At 46.0% G+C, this 18,230-nt stretch overlaps 1 protein-coding gene across 3 annotated transcripts in view; it reads left to right on the top strand.

Annotated features, from left to right (window-relative positions):
- Positions 1 to 13,883: 13,883 nt before the first annotated feature.
- The window catches only part of KANK4 (KN motif and ankyrin repeat domains 4), a 73,592-nt gene continuing 69,245 nt past the window's right edge, over positions 13,884 to 18,230 (top strand). For all 3 annotated transcript variants that reach the window (XM_060410287.1, XM_042248957.1, XM_004002033.5), the window contains exon 1: positions 13,884 to 14,164. The gene's annotated coding sequence lies outside the window, so the exon portion shown is untranslated. The remainder of the gene's footprint in view (positions 14,165 to 18,230) is intronic.

Raw genomic sequence — 18,230 nt, 5'->3', positions numbered from 1 at the left:
ACCTGACAGATGATCTTGTGAACTGCACTCACAGCAGTACCACCATTCTCCTTGCTATCCTGCTGAGCTTTCCTGCCCCAACAAATTCCAGTTATTTCTTCCAGTCTCCATAGAGACCATTTAAGTGCAGCTCTTCAAGTGCACCCTAGACCTCCCCTGCCATCTCCTCTGTTATAACCTCTCTTCTTTGCTTTCACTCTTATACTCCTCTGATATTTTCTCTTATCCTGTAAATCTGTCCAGTCTACTCCAGCTGATTAGCACTCTCCTAAGCCCTCTTCTATCCTCCAGTTTGAGCTCCCCTTACTATAACCTATTCATATGCCCCCCCTCCCTTTCCTTGCCTCTTACACATTCCCCAACCCACTGCACTCTGGTGTCTGTCCTAACTACTCCGTGGAAACAACTTTCTCTAAAACTGATTGTTCTAAGTACTGTTGTGTTGTTCTAGGTACTATTAGTATTGTGTTAAGTGGTGTCTGACTCTTTGCGATCCCATGGACCTTAGCTTGCCAGGCTCCTTGATCCATGGGATTTTGCAGGCAAGAATACTAGAGTGGGTTGCCATTTCCTTCTCCAGAGGATCTTCCCAATCCAGGAATCAAACCTGGATCTCCTGCTTGGCAGATGGATTCTTTACCACTGAACCATCTGGGAAGGTCTCTAGGTACTGTCACTGTGTAACAAATTACAAATTATTCCAAAACTTAGTGGCATAAAACAATGATTTTATTATGCTTTTGTATTCAGAGGGTTGGGAAATCAGACTGATCACACAGTGCAGCTTGTCTCTGCTGCATGATGGTGACCAGAGTTCTATACATAACCCCTCCATGTGGTTTGCCTTCCTTGCAGCATGGTGGCCTCATACAGGGCATGCTCTAGTATTTCAGGAAAGGAAGTGGAAGAGGCATTGCTTGTATGACTCAGAAATTGTGAGTTTTATAGCTTCAGAAGTCCCATAGCCTCATTTCCACCATGATTGTTAGTCAAAGTGGTCACAAGACTTTCCAGAATCAAAGGGAGATAACATTTACCCCCTCTCTAAATGGGACAAAGGTAAAGAGCACATGGAATGGGAAATGTGGTTAAAGTTATCTTTGAAAGATACAATCTTCAGTTCCAAGGAGTGTTAATATCTTGATCTCTGTTCCTTTTCTTATTATTGATCATTACCTGTTTTGTGAAACCATCAGCATCCATGCTTCTGGGTCACCACACTCTCCCTATTCTAGACAGACCCCTGTGCACTTCCTCCTTTTCTTGAGAATGTTCCCTAAGGGTCTATTCTCAATCCAAAAGCTTATCTCATTCTTTGGTCTCTGTCTCCTGGCTTCAGTCACCATCTGCCTGCCATTAACTCACAAATCTATCCCACCACAGACCTCTAAGCTGCAGGCTATAACACATCAGTCTGCTTGAAGTGTTCTAAATACCTCAATTTTGGCATGTTCAAAGTTGAACTCACCATATTCCACTGTAAATGGTCTCCTCCTCTAGTCCTCTTTATTTTTTTTCTCTCTTAGAAATATCCAGTTGTCCAAACTTTGACTCTTCCTTTTTCCTCACCTCTCACATCTAATTATTTACCAAGTCAGACTCTTTTTATCTCTTAAATTGTTCTACAAATTTTATTTATCACTTTACAAATGAAAACATTAAGAATCAGACAGGTTATTTCCCAAGGTTAAACAACTATTATCTATTTATTCTTCCATGTGTTAATCAAACATTTATTGAGTACAGCTGAGTTCTAGGAACTGGAGAGATTGGCAAGTAAGCAGTAGATTACTATAACGTGTGATAAATGCTGTGATTCTGGGAAGTGTCAGGTACAACAGGGGCAATGAGTCCAGCCTGGAGTGGGAAAAGTGAAGGTGGGGGCTGATTAGTCATCTATTGCTGTGCAACAAATCACACCAAACTTTAGCTGCTTAAGGGTTTCCCTGATAGCTCAGTTGGTAATGCAGGAGACCCCGGTTTGATCCCTGGGGTGTGAAGATCTGTTGGAGAAGGGATAGGTTACCCACTCCAGTTTTCTTGGGCTTCCCTGGTGGCTCAGCTGGTAAAGAATCCACCCGCAATGTGGAGACCTGGGTTCGACCCCTGGGTTGGGAAGATCCCCTAGAAACGGAAAAGGCTACCTACTGCAGTATTCTGGCCTGGAGAATTCAGGCCCCCTGACTATACAGTCCATGGGGTCACAAAGAGTCAGACACAACTGACCAACCTTCACTTTCACTTAGCCGCTTAAACAGCAAACATGTATTAGGTCACCATTTCTGTGGGTCAGAGGTCTGGGTACTGCTTAGCTGATTCAAGGTCTCAAGATGTTATCTGGGACTGCAGTCATCTTCATGCTCAACCTGGGGAGGATTCATCTTGAATCAATACTCCACTCACCAGGCTGTTGGCAGGCCTCAGGTCCTCACTGCCTGTTGGCCAGACATGTCAGTTTCTTGGCATGTGGGCACTTGACTTCCTTGAGCAAGGGCTCTGAGAGGAGAGTGAGAGTAAGGCAAGAAGAGAGGGAGCCATGACGGAAGCCGCAGTCTTTTTGTAACCTAGTCTTATAAGTGATATCCCATCACTTTGGTCATATTTCACTTGCTAGGAGTGAATCACTAGGTGTAGGCCACACTCAAGGGAAGGGACTGCACAGGGCATGAAGACCAGGAGAAGAGGCTCACTGGGGACCATCTCAGAGACTGTCTATCACAAGGGTCAGGTGATATCTGACTACACTCAGGGGTTAGCTAGATGAAGAGCTATGTAAGACAGTCCCAGGCAGAGAACGGTATAAATGAAATAACCTGGAGGTCAGAGAGAGAAATCCTGGGGTTGGAGGAATTACATGTTCAAGAATGTTGGAGCGTAGACCACTATCTATATGGAGATTAGAATTCAAGCTAATGCTGTTGAGACGCATTTGACAACTAACTCTGCCATCTAATGGATCATCTGTGCTTCCCAACTTAATGACAAATTCCTTGCTTAATGTGCTATTGTCTACTCTATGAATTTAATAAAGTTTTAAATAATCAACATTGAATGTTTCACATACAAAACAATGTTTCATTATATAAAAAGAGGGATTGAACTTGTAATCTCTTCTTCACAAAACCTCAAAAATGGTCAGAACAACTTTCCAGTAGAACACATTTATAAATCATTACAAATGTGAAAAGCATGAATAGTATTTCCAGTTATCAGCAGGGTAAAGATGGCTTGAAACTCTGGAATGTATTTATTTAAGTTTTAAATAAAATTTTACATTTAAATATAACACACACAGAAAAGTGCACAAAGTACAATTCAATGAATTTTCACAAAGTAACACAGTCTTATAAATATCACCCAGATTGGAAAAAGAAAAAGGACAAATGGCCCTTCTCAAAACTCCCTGTGCTCCCTCCTAGTTGCTCTCTCTTTTCCAAATACACCCAGTACACTGATTTCTTTCATCAGAGCAATTTTTTCTGCCTTTGAAATTTATTAAATGGAAACAGACAGTCTATACTTTTTGTAGCTGGTGCTCATTGTTCATGTCTGTGAAACTCATTCATGCTGTTTCAATGTAGCAAAGTTGGTTTATCTTCACTGCTGCATAGTATTCCATTGCATGACTAAACCACAGTCTATTTCACACTGGATGTAAATTTAAACTGTTTCCAGTTTGGAGATATTAAGAACAGTAGTGCTATAACCATGCATGATTATGCCCCATATTGTGTATATGTACACAGCAGTGGCCACAGGACTGGAAAAGGTCAGTTTTCATTCCAATCCCAAAGAAAGGCAATGCCAAAGAATGCTCAAACTACCGCACAATTGCACTCATCTCACATGCTAGTAAAGTAATGCTCAAAATTCTCCAAGCCAGGCTTCAGCAATATGTGAACCATGAACTTCCTGATGTTCAAGCTGGTTTTAGAAAAGGCAGAGGAACCAGATATCAAATTGCCAACATCCACTGGATCATGGAAAAAGCAAGAGAGTTCCAGAAAACATCTATTTCTGCTTTATTGACTATGCCAAAGCCTTTGACTGTGTGGATCACAATAAACTGGAAAATTCTGAGAGAGATGGGAATACAGACCACCTGACCTGCCTCTTGAGAAATCTGTATGCAGGTCAGGAAGCAACAGTTAGAACTGGATGTGGAACAACAGACTGGTTCCGAATAGGAAAAGGAGTACGTCAAGGCTGTATATTGTCACCCTGCTTATTTAACTTATATGCAGAGTACATCTTGAGAAATGCTGGGCTGGAAGAAGCACAAGCTGGAATCAAGATTGCTGGGAGAAATATCAATAACCTCAGATATAACAGAAGACACCACCCTTATGGCAGAAAGTGAAGAGGAACTAAAAAGCCTCTTGACGAAAGTGAAAGAGGAGAGTGAAAAAGTTGGCTTAAAGCTCAACATTCAGAAAATGAAGATCATGGCATCCGGTCCCATCACTCCATGGGAAACAGATGGGGAAAGAGTGGAAACAGTGTCAGACTTTATTTTTGTGGGCTCCAAAATCACTGCAGATGGTGACTGCCACCATGAAATTAAAAGACGCTTACTACTTGGAAGAAAAGTTATGACCACCCTAGACAGCATATTCAAAAGCAGAGACATTACTTTGCTGACTAAGGTCCGTCTAGTCAAGGCTATGGTTTTTCCTGTGGTCATGTATGGATGTGAGAGTTGGACTGTGAAGAAGGCTAAGCATTGAAGAATTGATGCTTTTGAACTGTGGTGTTGGAGAAGACTCTTGAGAGTCCCTTGGACTGCAAGGAGATCCAACCAGTCCATTCTGAAGGAGATCAGCCCTGGGATTTCTTTGGAAGGACTGATGCTAAAGCTGAAGCTCCAGTACTTTGGCCACCTCATGAGAAGAGTTGACTCGTTGGAAAACACTCTGATGCTGGGAGGGATTGAGGGCAGGAGGAGAAGGGGATGACAGAGGATGAGATGGCTGGATGGCATCTGACTTGATGTACATGAGTCTGAATGAACTCTGGGAGTTGTTGATGGACAGAGAGGTCTGGCGTGCTGCGATTCATGGGGTCCCAAAGAGTTGGACACGATTGAGTGACTGAACTGGACTGAAACATGTTTTATTGGGTCTGTGTTTGTGAGTGGACTGACTTACTGGGTCATTAGATTCTGACAGTTTTCCTTCTTTGAAAAAAAAATTATTATTTATATATTTCACTGCACTGGGTCTTAGTTGCAACACTCAGGATCTTTAGGTGTATCATGTAAACTCCTGGTTGTGGCATGTGGGATCTAGTTCCAACCCTGGGGATCGAACCCAGGCCCGTGACATTGGGAGCTTGGAGTCATAGCCACTAGATCACCAGGGAAGTCCCCTGATAGTTTCCTGAGTAGTTTTTAACAACTTACATTCCAGGAGCAATGTTTATGAATTCCATTTGCTCTATATCCTGGCCAATGCTTTTTATTATTAACATTTTAAATAAAAGTTAGTCTGAAGAGTGTGCAGTGAATGAAGAGTGTGCAGTGAGACCTCATGAAGGCCTACTTTACATTTCTCTATAATTAGTGATGTTGAGCGTTTTTTCATATGGTTGACCTTTGAATATCTTTTTTCTTGACGTGTTAAACTTTTGCTCATTTCTCTACTGGATTTTTTTTCTTATTGCTTTGTAGACATTCTTTATATATTATACTAATTTCCTTGGGGAGTCATAACAAAGTACTACAGACTGGGTGGCTTAAACAACAGAAAAGTATTGTCTCACAGTTCTGGAGGCTAGCAGTCTGAGATCAAGGTGTTGGCAGAGTTGGTTCCTGTTGCAGGCTAGGAGAAAAAAATCTGTTTCACAATTTTCTCCCAGTTTCTTGTGGTTTACTGGCAATCTTTGGTAATTCCTTGGCTTGTTAATCTCTGATTTCATCTTCACATGGTGTTCTCCCAGTGTACATGTCTCCATATCCAAATTTCTCCTTTTATAAGGACACCAGTCATATTGGATTAGTGACCCACCCTACTCTAATATGATTTCATCTTAACTAATTACATCAGCAATGACCTTATTTGCAAATAAAGTCACATTCTAAGGTAGGAGGGGTTAAGACTTCAACATACCAAGTTGAGAGAGAGGAACACAATTCAACTGATTTTTTTTTTCATTTTTATTGGAGCATAGTTGCTTTACCAACCCACTCCAGTATTCTTGCCTAGAGAATCCTGGTGGGCTGCCGTCTCTGGGGTCGCACAGAGTCGGACACGATTGAAGCAACTTAGCATGCATGCATGCATTGGAGAAGGAAATGGCAACCCACTCCAGTATTCTTGCCTGGAGAATCCCAGGGACAGAGGAGCCTGGTGGCTGTCTGTGGGGTCGCACAGAGTCGGGCACGACTGAAGCAATTTAGCATGCATGCATGCATTGGAGGAGGAAACGGCAACCCACTCCAGTATTCTTGCCTGGAGAATCCCAGGGACAGAGGAGCCTGGTGGCTGTCTGTGGGGTCGCACAGAGTCGGGCACGACTGACGCGACTCAGCAGCAGCAGTGGCAGCAGTTGCTTTACCCTGTCGTGCAGTTTCTGCTGAAGAGCAAAGTGACTCAGCTATATGTAAGCCCTTCTTTTTTGAATTTCCTTCCTGTTTAGGTCACTACAGAGCCCAAAGTTAGGTTCCCTGAGCTATACAGCATGTTCTCATTGGTTATCTATTTCATACATAGTATCAGTAGTGTATATATGTCAATCCCAATCTCCCAGTTCATCCCACCCTCTCTTTCCCCCTTGGTGTCCATACATTTGTTCTCTATGTCTGTGTCCCTATTTCTACTTTGCAAATAAGATCATCTATATCATTTTTCCAGAGTCTACCTATGTGCACTAATATATGATATTTGTTTTTCTCTTTCTGACTTACTTCACTTTGTATGACAGTGTCTATGTCCATCCCAACTGATAACATTTCTGAACATTAATTCTCATCATCTGTGGCTTGCTATTACATTCTTAATGGTATTGTGGTAGATTAAAAATGATTATAAATTCTTTTTCAGTCTCCCATTGAGAATTGGTGTTTATTACTCCCTCCGTCTGAATCTAGGCTTGCCCTGTGACTGCTTAACCAATAAGACATGTTGAAAGCAATACTGCACCACTTCTGGTCCTAGCCTTTGAGAAGTTGGGCAGTTTCTACTTCTTCCCTCTTGGAAGACTTACTCTTGAGACTCCAGTCTCTGAGAAGTCTGAGCCGTGGAGGCCATGTGGAGGTATTCGGAAGTCAATCATCACCGTAGCGAAGCTCCCAGTCAGTAACCACAGTGGATTGTCTGGTCATGTAAAACAGCCATCTTGGATGTTATAGCTCAGACGAGCTTTAGATGCCTCAACCCCAGCCAGCATCACGTGGAGCAGCAGATTTGCCCCGCTGAACCCAGTCAACCCATTCCCTAAGAGGGAACAAAATGGTTGCTATTTGTGTCAATAAGCTCTGATGAGTAGAAGTACTTAAATTTAATGTATTCCAAGTTTATCAATACTTTTCTTAAAGGTTAGTGCTTTGTTTAAGAAATATTGGCCTCCTTCTAGGACACAAGTCTTCTCCTATGTTATATTCTAGAAGCTTATTGGTTATCCTTCACATTTTAATCTACATTATCTAAATGATTTTCATGAATGTTGTAATGTAGTAGGGACATATTCCTTTTGGGTTTAATAATAATGATAACTTTTATGAATTTATAATTATTAATAAGTGTGTGGTAGAAAATCCCAACATACTAGTAACTTAACATCACAAATAAGTAAAAGAAAATCTGAAATCCCCATAATTATTTTGGTTATTCAAAACCTATCTGCTGTCCTATCACTCCCCATTGGGTCTCAAGACAATGGAGATTTAGTTACATATTCATTCATAAAATATTCATTGAGTGACTTACATTTATATGTGCCATATTCTGAACTAGATGATGAAATACATCAAAGGAGATATAGACCTCTCTTCATGTAATTACAGTCTTGTGGGAGAAATGGGCAATAACACATAATTTAAATTGTGCTGACTGTTATAAGAAAAGTAGAGATGATATTGGAGACCAAGAACTCTTAACTTAATCCAGCGGGAGGTTGGGGTCCATTGGAGGGGTTCCCTACAAAAGTGATGTTTAAGCTGAGACTCATGGCGTGAGTATTAATTATCCAGACAAAGAATTTGGAGGAAGGAAAATTCCAAGCAGAAGGAAACACAATACACACAGAAAACTCTAGGCAAGAAAGAACCTGGGGTGTTTGAGATACTAAGAGCAGTCTCACGTGGCTAGAGGAGAGAGGATGAGCGTGACACAGGATAACATGGAGAGGTAGGGAGGGGCTAGACTCCTAAGCCTTCTTAAAGGAATCTAGACTTTATGCCAAGAGCAATGGGATGCCATTGAGGGGTTTATGCAGGAGAGTGGCGTGTTCAGAGTTGTTTTTGAAGTCTGCTTTGTAATACAAGGTAGATGTTAGGCTGTACCTCTCAAACCTACAAACCTTGTAATAGCCCAGCTGCAAGGTCAAAGAAAGAACCTAGAGACAATGACAAGAGACATTAATGATACACTGGATAGCATGTGTTCTTGTGGGTTCAGTCGTGTCCGACTCTTTTGATCCCATGGATGGTAGCCTGCCAGGCTCCTCTGTCCATGGGATTTTTCAGGTGAGAATACTGGAGCAAATTGCCATTTCCTACTCCAGGGGATCTTCCTGACCGAGGGATCACACCTGCATCTCCAGCACTTCCTGCATTGGCAGGCAGATTCTTTACCACTGAGCCACCAGGGATGCTGTATTGGAGGAAACTGTACAAGTCCAAAGCGAAGTCCTGGTGTGGAACCCCACCATGTATGGCAGATACAGGCAGGACAAACAGCTGGCTTCTGGTTTGGGGAGGGAACCTATCAGTTATGGGAAGCTCTTCAGTTACCAGGGAAAACAGCAACTGGGGTAGGGGCAGGCACCACGGGTCATTACATTAAGCCCTATGATTAACAGGGTTTGTACAGTCATGTGAGTAGGGTGTAGGTGAAGCAGGGACTGGACAGCAGGGCCTCTACGGAGAGCAAGACAACAGCCATCTTGAGTGGCCTGACCACACAGTAGAAAATGAGTGGTGTCTGATGCGTGCCACTGTGGTCCTAAGGATGGAGAAATCCCATTACTGGGGCATCAGGAAGCCCTTTATGGAGATGGTAGAGTTGCATGGCTGAATTATTCAGACATGGGAAGACAGTGTGTGAGTATGTTGGTAGGCAGATAATAAAGAGTCCGGGTGTAGGGAGTGGCCTGCACTCAGTTACAAGCTAGATAAGTGTGAGACATATTTGGAAAATGGTTAACGGTCTAGTTTGACTGGAGGATAGTGGAGGATAAACCTGGAGGGATAGCTAGCAAATATTAAGGTTGGAGGGCACACACGGATATATATGTGTATAGCCATTCCTCATAATGTGTGGATACTGTATTTGCAACTTCACTTACTTGCTAACATTTATTTGTACCCCCAAATCAATACTTGCAGTACATTTGCAGTTATGTGCAAAATTTTTACCAAAATTTTGAATCCCGCTCCCAGCAGAGGTTGCAAGGTGACCCTCCGCTTTCATATTTTAGTCTCATGCTGTAAGCAAGCATCCTATCTGTGATCTACTCGGTGGTGCTTTTGTGCATTTTCATGTCGTTTGCAGGTGATCTCAATGTTTAAGACAGCACCACAGCAGAGTACTAAAGTGCTACCAGTATTCCTAAGCGTAAGAAGACTGTTTCTTGGAGAAAATACGTGTGTTGGTAACCTTTGCTCAGGTGTGAGTTATAGCCCTGTTGGCCATTAGTTTAATGTTAATGAATCAATGATACATATTCAAGATACAATGTATATATATATATATAATTAAAAAAACACAAAACAAGGCTATGTATTGATCAATTGATGAAAATGTGCCCTAACATTGTATTTCCCCTGGGATCAATTGTTCAATACTAGCAGTTTCAGTGTTTGCTGCCACTTTACAGAACTACTTCCAATAACGAGTATCTATGCACACATTACCCCCCTGGGAGCCAGTTACTAAACATTATCAACACACCATTGACTGGGGTGTCCTTTCTCAAAGAAGGATCTGAGTGACCCATCTCCAGGTTGGCTGTAATTTCCAGTCCTCCAGTTAGAGAGGATTTAGTCTTTGGAGTCACCAAGACCCATGTTTGACCCCCATCTCCCCATCATACTAGCTGCGTCCTCAGGCAAGTGATACTGTGCCTCAGCATTCTTGAGAGGAGAATAATATTAACATTAATAATATTAGTAGCCATTTCACAGCTTATATTGTCCCAGTGAGATCATGTATGTAAGATACTTGGCCCAGAGCCTTGCATATTCAAGGCAGATGATGAATAGTTCTCCTACTGTGTGTCTGTGTGTTAATCACTTAGTCGTGTCTGACTCTTTGTGACCCCATGGACTGTAGCTCGTCAAGCTCCTCTGTCCATGGGATTTTCCAGGCAACAATATTGGAGTGGGTTGCCATTTCCTTCTCCAGGGGATTTTCCCGACCCAGGGATTGAACCCATGTCTCCCACATTGCAGGAAGATTCTTTATGGTCGGAGACACACCTCTTCAAATTCAAGCAAACAGAGGGGGCAAGGAGGCACTCCATTCTCTGCCTGTTGCTCAGTTCCTTGATTATGGAGCTCCAGAATCCAGCAGGGTGATGTTTTCATTCTAAATCAGATTTTCAGACTCACTATATGAAAGGCCCAGGTTGGGTCTTGCAGTGGAGATGCCCAAACCTGAGATTCTAGAGAACCTGCTGTCTTCAAGGGATCCTCTCTCTACAGGACTGCCAAGGGTCCACTTTTTAATGTAACCCTTGTTGCTTTCCTAGTCATGACAAGAATAGGCAGCGCTCTAGCCAGTGTCTCTGTGTCCATGGTCTCTGATTCTGTGAGGGCCTGGGGGGGTGGGGGTGGGGTGGGGGTGGATGTATTTGCTTAGTTTGTTTCTCAGCCTAATCTGGGATTTAGAAGCCGCGGCTGTCCCAGTTCAGGCCTTGTTTTCTCTGACTCAGCTTTACCCTCAAGACACAGCTTCCTCTCTGAGTCATCAGGCTGAGCTTTCGAGGACAGCAGTCTGGCACTCCAGCTTCATCTTCCCAGGAAAGGTGCTATGTCTCCACATCCTAATGCCAGCCCCTTGCCGAACTTGGCTCACAACGCGTAGAAACCAGGCCGGGGGTGGGGGCGTGGGGGTGAAAAGCTTGAGATCAGAGGGTGCAGAAAGAAAAGGACTCAGACTGCCTAGCTTTCACTTTCAACCCTAGCAATTAGCTGTGCAACCTTGAGCTACTTAGGGAAAACTCCTGAACTGGGGTTTCCTCTTACATAAAATGGAAATAGTAATCTGTGCTGGGTCCATCCGATAGGGGCCATGGGAAGCCTAAATGAAATCGTGTTAAGTACCCAAGGGGCACCAACCCCTACTCTGTGGTCTGGATCTGTTCCATAAACTAATTTCATTTGACTTGAACCACGTTGACCTATGGGCTTCCGAGGTGGTGCTAGTGGTAAAGAACTGGCCTGCCAGTGCAGGAGACTTAAGAGAGGCGAGTTTGAACCCTGGGTCGGGAAGATCCCCTGGAGAAAGAAATGGGAACCCACTCCAGTTTTCCTGCCTAGAGAATTCCATGGACAGAGGGGCCTGTCTCTGCCCTACATGGGCTACAGCCCAGGGGGTCGCTGAAGAGACGGTATGGCACAGCACACGTTGACCTCTAAATCACGAGCTTAGCATTTTCAAAATGTTGTTCAGTTCTTCAGTCGTGTCAGGCGACTGTATACTCCTCGGTTCTGTCTTGTCACAACAAAGATTTGGAGTGACGGACATTAAAGCCCTTGGCGGCGTGTCATAGCTCTTGGGTCTTGGACAGACTGTGTTATAGCACTCAAGTCTTGAACGGACCGTGTTATAGCTCTTAGACAAATCAGTGTTACAGCTCTATTTTATTTAGATAATAACAGGAAAATCCATCCTTGAGGCATGAGGGCATGTCGACCCAAAGATGCAAAGAGAAGAGGGCCCCGCTGCCTGGGGGAGGGAGAGAGAGAGAGGGAGAGGGAGGGAGAGAGAGGGAGAGAGAGGGAGAGAGGGGAGAGAGGGAGAGAGAGAGAGAGAGAGAAAGAGAGGGAGAGGGAGGGAGAGAGAGCGCACACGTGGGGGAGAGAGAGAAAGAGAGCGCTTTGGCTCCTCCTTTTATATGTTTTTTCCCGCCCCCTGGGCCTGCCCTATGCAAATTAGGCTTAGCCGGGAGTGCTGTTTGTTCTTCTGGAGGTCTTCATTCCGGTCCTCGGACCTTCCTTTGTTCTATTTTCTTGGGCTCTTCTCTTCCTTGTCTTTTAGCCACCGCCATTTTGGACTCCTGTTTTCTATTCTAACTACCTAACAGTTTGTGTCCTACTCTTTGCGACCCCGTGGACTGCAGCATTGCCAGGCTTCCCTGCCCATCACTATCTCCTGGAGTTTGCTCAAACTCATGTCCATTGAGTCCATGATGTCATACAACCACCTCATCTTCTGTTGCCCCCTTCTCTTGCCCTCAGTCTTTCCCAGAATCAGGATCTTTTCCAATGAGTCAGCTCTTTGCATTACATGGCCAAAGTATTGGAGCTTCAGCTTCAGCATTAGTCCTTCCAATGAACATTCAGGGTTGATTTCCTGAGTTATCAATAAATTGGGAAACTTGACTTAGATATCTGGATTTACATCTTCTCTGTGTCCATCTGGTCATATTAACTTGTTGCCCTGAGTGGCAAAAACTGGCAAGAGCTGGTTAGCAGCAGCTCCTTCACTTGGGAAGGAGCTTGGAGCTGCCCTCAAGTTCACTGCCCCCTATCATTCCCCGTACCGAGGCCAAGACTGCACCATTTACTGTGACGCCAGGGCCATGGATTTGTTTATAAGGGTGCCCTAGAGGAAGCAAAGCATCGTTATGACCGTGTTTCCATCAAAATGTGAAAAAGAAAGTCCCAGAAGTGTCCCTTGCCCCAAATTATCTCCCCCCCCTTCACAATTTCAATCTCAAAAATGAAATACCTTTGGTTAGGTTTTACCTGGACCAATGGAGCCTTTGCAAGGTGGGCATAGTGGGTCAGTGCTGGGGTCTGAAGTCCCACAGACTCATACATTCTACCCCTACCATACTTGTTTGTTCCCACCAGCAAAATGGGGCAGTAACAGCTCGTTTCTCCTGTTTGTTGTGCTCAGTATTGTACTCAGTGAGCAGGTTATTCAAGGTTAGTGACTGAAATGCAAATATTTCTAACTGATAAAAGGTGTTGTGGGCAGGGCAAGTGTGAAGTGAGAGTGGGGCTAAAGCAATGGTTGGAAAGCAGAAAAGCAAAAGGAAAAGGAAACGACTTAGGAGAGAGAAAAGTTGAGTTACCCTCCCTCCTTGCTTCCACGTCTGCAGTGAGAAAACCCCAGAGGGCTGTATATCCTCTCGCTGTACTCCGTTACCCAGATTGGATTCTAGTCCTGGTCTGGTCAAATGATTACCCTGTGTGATGGTGTCTTCCCAAACCTAAGAGGGTAGAAATGCCCCAGCAGTCAGTTACTGTTGTAGTGAAGATGAACTAAGATAAATACATATAAAGGCACTTTGGAAATCTGCAAAGCGTTATACCCAGGTTAGGAGTTTGGGGGTCTTTTTTCAAAAAGTTTTTCTTCCAAACTCCATCCAAAAGCTTTTTGACTTTCCCAAGGCTAAGACCCTCCCCTCGGTTTCGCAATGCCGCCCCTTCCTACACACCAAAGCCCGCGCCGCGTCAGGAGTCTTTTTTTTCCCCCTGGCGAAGGCGGGGACTCGGGTGGTGCTGGCGGCCGAAGAAGCCGGGCGCAGCTGGGGCTGCCCGCGCCTGGCCAGTCCCGCAGCGGCCGCGGTGGGTGTGCCCCGCGGGGTGTGCGCCCCTGGCTCAGGCCGAGCCCGCCGGCGAGAGGGCGTCCGAAGTGGTGAGCGCCCCGGACTACGAGGCTGCGCCAGCCTAGGGGAGCGCGCCCGGGACGGGGACTGTGCACCCGGAGGCTGCGTGCGCCCCGAAGCCCCACGCGCAGTCGGCGCCCCCCCGCGGGACTCCCCGCGGCTCAAGGTAAGGCGCTCGGCCACCCTGGCGCTGCCGGTACTGGCCCGGCGCGACCCGGGTGTTGGCCCTGGAGCTCGGCCGCCCCTCTCTGTCTCTGTCACCCGCCTCGTCCCCTCTACGCGCCGCAGCCCCCGCTCCCCTAAAGCAGAGGCTGCGGCAGCCTGGGCCAACCAGGCGCCCCCGCCCGAGGTCCGAGACCGCACGGGGAAGGGGCTGTCCAAGGGCAGGCGCCACTCGCCTTCCGCCCCACCCGCTCCTCGCTCCCCTGTGTCGGGGACCGGGGAGATCGATGGGGATGGGGGAGGCCGCGTTGCCTTTGCGGCTCGGATGGTGCAGCCCCCGCCCAGCGCCTTCGAGCCCGGCCCTGCGGTCCGGGATGCAGCGTGCGGGACTCAGGCGCCCTGCCGCCGGCTCCTTCTTGTACCTGGAATCGAGTTCCTAGCCTCCCTTCTTCCGCAAAAGCTGCCCCCCTGTTCCTGCCCTGGTACCCCTCGGCCCCTGGCTGAACTTTCCAGCGCTCCTGTAGGACCACGACCTTGGGTGGAGGTAAGGGGGCCTCTTCGGGGGCCGGATGTGCTGGCCGCCGCCCTGCTGAGGTCGCTTTAACCGAGCCTGCACGCCGCTTGGTGAGATTCCCTCCCTCTCACCTCTCCCTTAAGGTCAAACTTTCGACCCCACGTACTTTGACCCTGCCGAACCTGCCGAGTAGCCAGTTGCTTAGCATGGGACTTGGAAAGTCGAGCCCCGTAGCCCCTACACCAGGTCTGAATTTGCACTTGCCCTGAGCATCTACCAGGGCTGCAGATCCAGGGAAAAAGAGATTTTGGTTGTCAGACGCCCCAGGGTTCCGGCTTGGAGGGTCAGGAGGAGGTGAGGCAGAGGGAGGAGGATGACCCGTTGAAGCAGGACAAGGTCCTGTTGACCAAGTAGGTTCGGAGAGGATGGGATGCAGCCAGTGACCGATTGAGGCTTGGAGAGAAAGCATCTTAAAAAGGGTTCCCAGGGATCCTCCTTGGTAAACCAAATGTGGGTTCTTTTAGAGTCTTTCAAGGCAGGACACAGGAGAACACAGAGCTACATTTGCAACAGGGGCAAAGTTCATTCTGATATTGCCTTTTCAGGTCCAACCTTCCTGCCCCTCTCCAAACCTCGTCTTCACTGGACCAAAATGTGAGTTATGGGATATATTAAAGGCAGTGAGAATGGGGAACGGCTCATGGTCCACATTCGTCAACATATACTTGCTCTGTGCCAGACACTGGCAAGGGAGTAAGATACAGAAATGTCTGGTCTCATGGAGCTTGCAGTCCAGAGCCAAGAATAAAATCACTCAAATAAATATAGGATTACAAACTATGCTGAACTGGTTGAAAGGAAAGGATAAGGTGCTATGAGAATCTGTGATACATACTGTAGTCACTCACTCGGAAGGCTTATACAAAGTATGTATACATATAGCTGATTCACTTGGTTATAGCCCAGAAAGTAACATAACACTGTAAAGCAGCTATATTTCCATGAAAAAGAAGTAACTACTTGAAGAGGGTGGAAAGAGTCTTCTTGGCAGAAGGAGCAGCATGTGAGAGAGCCCTGAGGCAAGTAGCAGAGGCCTTTAGATGGGTTGAAAGACTGTTTACCAAGTGATGCCCTGGGGCCCTAATGGGCATGTGCTTTCCTTTTGAACCTCATCACCTGGGCCAGTCACTACCTTCCTTTCTCAGCTATAATCTCCAGCAGTTGGAGTCGCCCAGTCTGGGAGAGAAGAAGTGACTGACATGCCAGTGCAGAAAAGGCGTAGAGGGAGTGGGGTTCTCTCTTGCTGCCACTGGAGCTCTGGCCTGCTTGCCTCCTGCTTTCTGCAGCAAGACACGTGCTTCAGGCAGGTGCGCCCATGCAATGCTTTCTTGTCTGCAGGTCAGGATCTTCAGTGATTCACTAATTCGTGCATTTATTAAAACTGCATTGAGTCTCTGTGTTGTGCCAGACACTGTGCTGATTGACATTTATAAGGAAGGGTCATGGAGGGTGAGTCGTGCATGCACTGACAACCAGCACCTTTGCAGACAGCCCATGCCCACTGATTGCCAAGAGGCAGCGGTTCTTTCCTCTACTTGCTCCCTGTTACCCACTGGGCTCACAAAGGACTAAGGCTTCCGCCAAAATTCATGAAGATTCATTCTGATCATGGTAGTTCATCCTAGACTTTTAAAACTAGAATGAACTCATTGGCTACAATGTAAAGTTTTTTCAGTTCAGTTCAGTCGCTCAGTAGTGTCCGACTCTTTGCGACCCCATGAATCACAACACGCCAGGCCTCCCTATCTAGGTTGGTTTATATGGCATTTCCTAATCTGGGCCCTCCTTGCCTTTCCAGCCTCATTTCTGGCTGCTATCTCTCCTTCCACCCACCCCTTCCCGCAGTGAGCATCTTCTTTGTCCTACTCACAATTATACTTCAGTTTCTGAAACAGTTGCTGCCCTTTTGCTAAAATACTCTTCCTACTTGTTCACCCAGTGAATGTACACTCAACTTTCAAAATCAACATTTAACCTAGGATTCCCCCAGGACCCTGAAGGCCTTTTCTGGGCCAGAGTCAAATGCTCCCTCTTCTTTGTTTCTTAAGCTTCTGTCACATCGAGCAGTAAAATGCGCTGAGCATTGTAAAGACAGGACTTTCCTGTCATATTTGTGTCTCAAGTACTGAGCACAGAGAAGGGCATATAGAAGGTGCCAAGTAATTGCTTATTGGATGAAAACCATATAGCCTAGGATTTCTTAACTTTTTTATGGAAGGTGGGTGTTGAGTGTTACATACATCTTTGAGATTCTGATGCAAATTATGGATCTGCTCTTCCACATGCATATAACTTAAAATGTCTTGCATACAATATCATGTGATTTACAGCCCTCCTCCCCCCCTCATTGACCCCACTTTCCAGAAATTTGGACTTCAATTTTATAGGAAATGGAGGCCCAATGAGGGCCAGTAACTGCCTGAGTACCTACAGCTGTTCAGAATTACGGATACACACCCCCATCCCAGTCTCCACACACACCTTGTCGTCCCCCCATCCCTCCACCTCCTGACTCTCAGGCCAGTGCCCCTTCCAGCTGTCTCTGCTTCTTGTAGTCAAGTAGCCTCTTTTAGTCCCTGGCCCCTTGTGAAGGCTGCTGCTCATAGCTGGAAGATGGATATCTTGGTTTTGCTTCAGTTCAGTGGCAGCCTAAGGTGTGACAGGGAGACAAATCTTGTTATGGGCAGAGTTGACAATTAAGAAGACAGATGGGCCATCTCCCCGGCCTGTTCACTGCCCTTTGCCTGCAATGTTATTACATCTATTTTAGCTGGAGGAGGGTCACGTGTGCGCCACAGTTGTCTTCTGGGCTCTGGATTGAGCCATGTAGGCCAGGTTTGGAAACACTTTGGACAGGACTCTTGAGATCAGGGGCCTAGCTTTCCACCTTTTCAAAGGCTTCTTCCCCGTAGAGCTGGCTGGAGAAGGCATGGAGGGAGTGGGGTTTCTCTCTCGATGCAATTGGAGCTCTGGCCTGCCTGCCTCCTGCTTTCTGCAGCAAGACGTGTGCTTCAGGCAGCTGCACCCAAGCAATGCCTTCTTATCTGCAGATCAGGATCTTCAATGATTCACTAATTCGTGCATTCTTCAAAACTGCATCGAGTCTCTGTGCTGTGCCAGGCACTGTGTTGACTGCAGTTTATAAGGAACGGTTGTGGAGGGTGAGCCAGTGATAGATGGTGCTGCTCCTGTAGGGAAAGGGGAAAGAGGTAACCCTTCCTCAGGGAATGTGGTAAGGAGGACAGTTAGGGTAGCTAAGAATGTGTTCACTTTTAAAACTCTGGTCTCATGCAAGTTAGGTCATCTCTGGGGATACTAAGTTTTCTTAACTGTAAGATGGGTATGATAACAATCTTTTCTTGCTAATCTCTGGGCAGCTGTGTGGGTACAGTTATCACATTTCAAATGGGAGATACACTCACTTCTGTATGTGAGACAGGAGCAGTACAATCTAATAATAGGGTCCAAGTGTGTCAAGCCATGGCACATTTCACGC

The sequence above is a fragment of the Ovis aries genome, chromosome 1 (assembly GCF_016772045.2).
Source record: "Ovis aries strain OAR_USU_Benz2616 breed Rambouillet chromosome 1, ARS-UI_Ramb_v3.0, whole genome shotgun sequence".
Taxonomy (NCBI): Eukaryota; Metazoa; Chordata; class Mammalia; order Artiodactyla; family Bovidae; genus Ovis; species Ovis aries.
The sequence above is the reverse complement of the archived record's forward strand: the minus strand, read 5'-3'. Positions and strand labels throughout refer to the sequence as shown.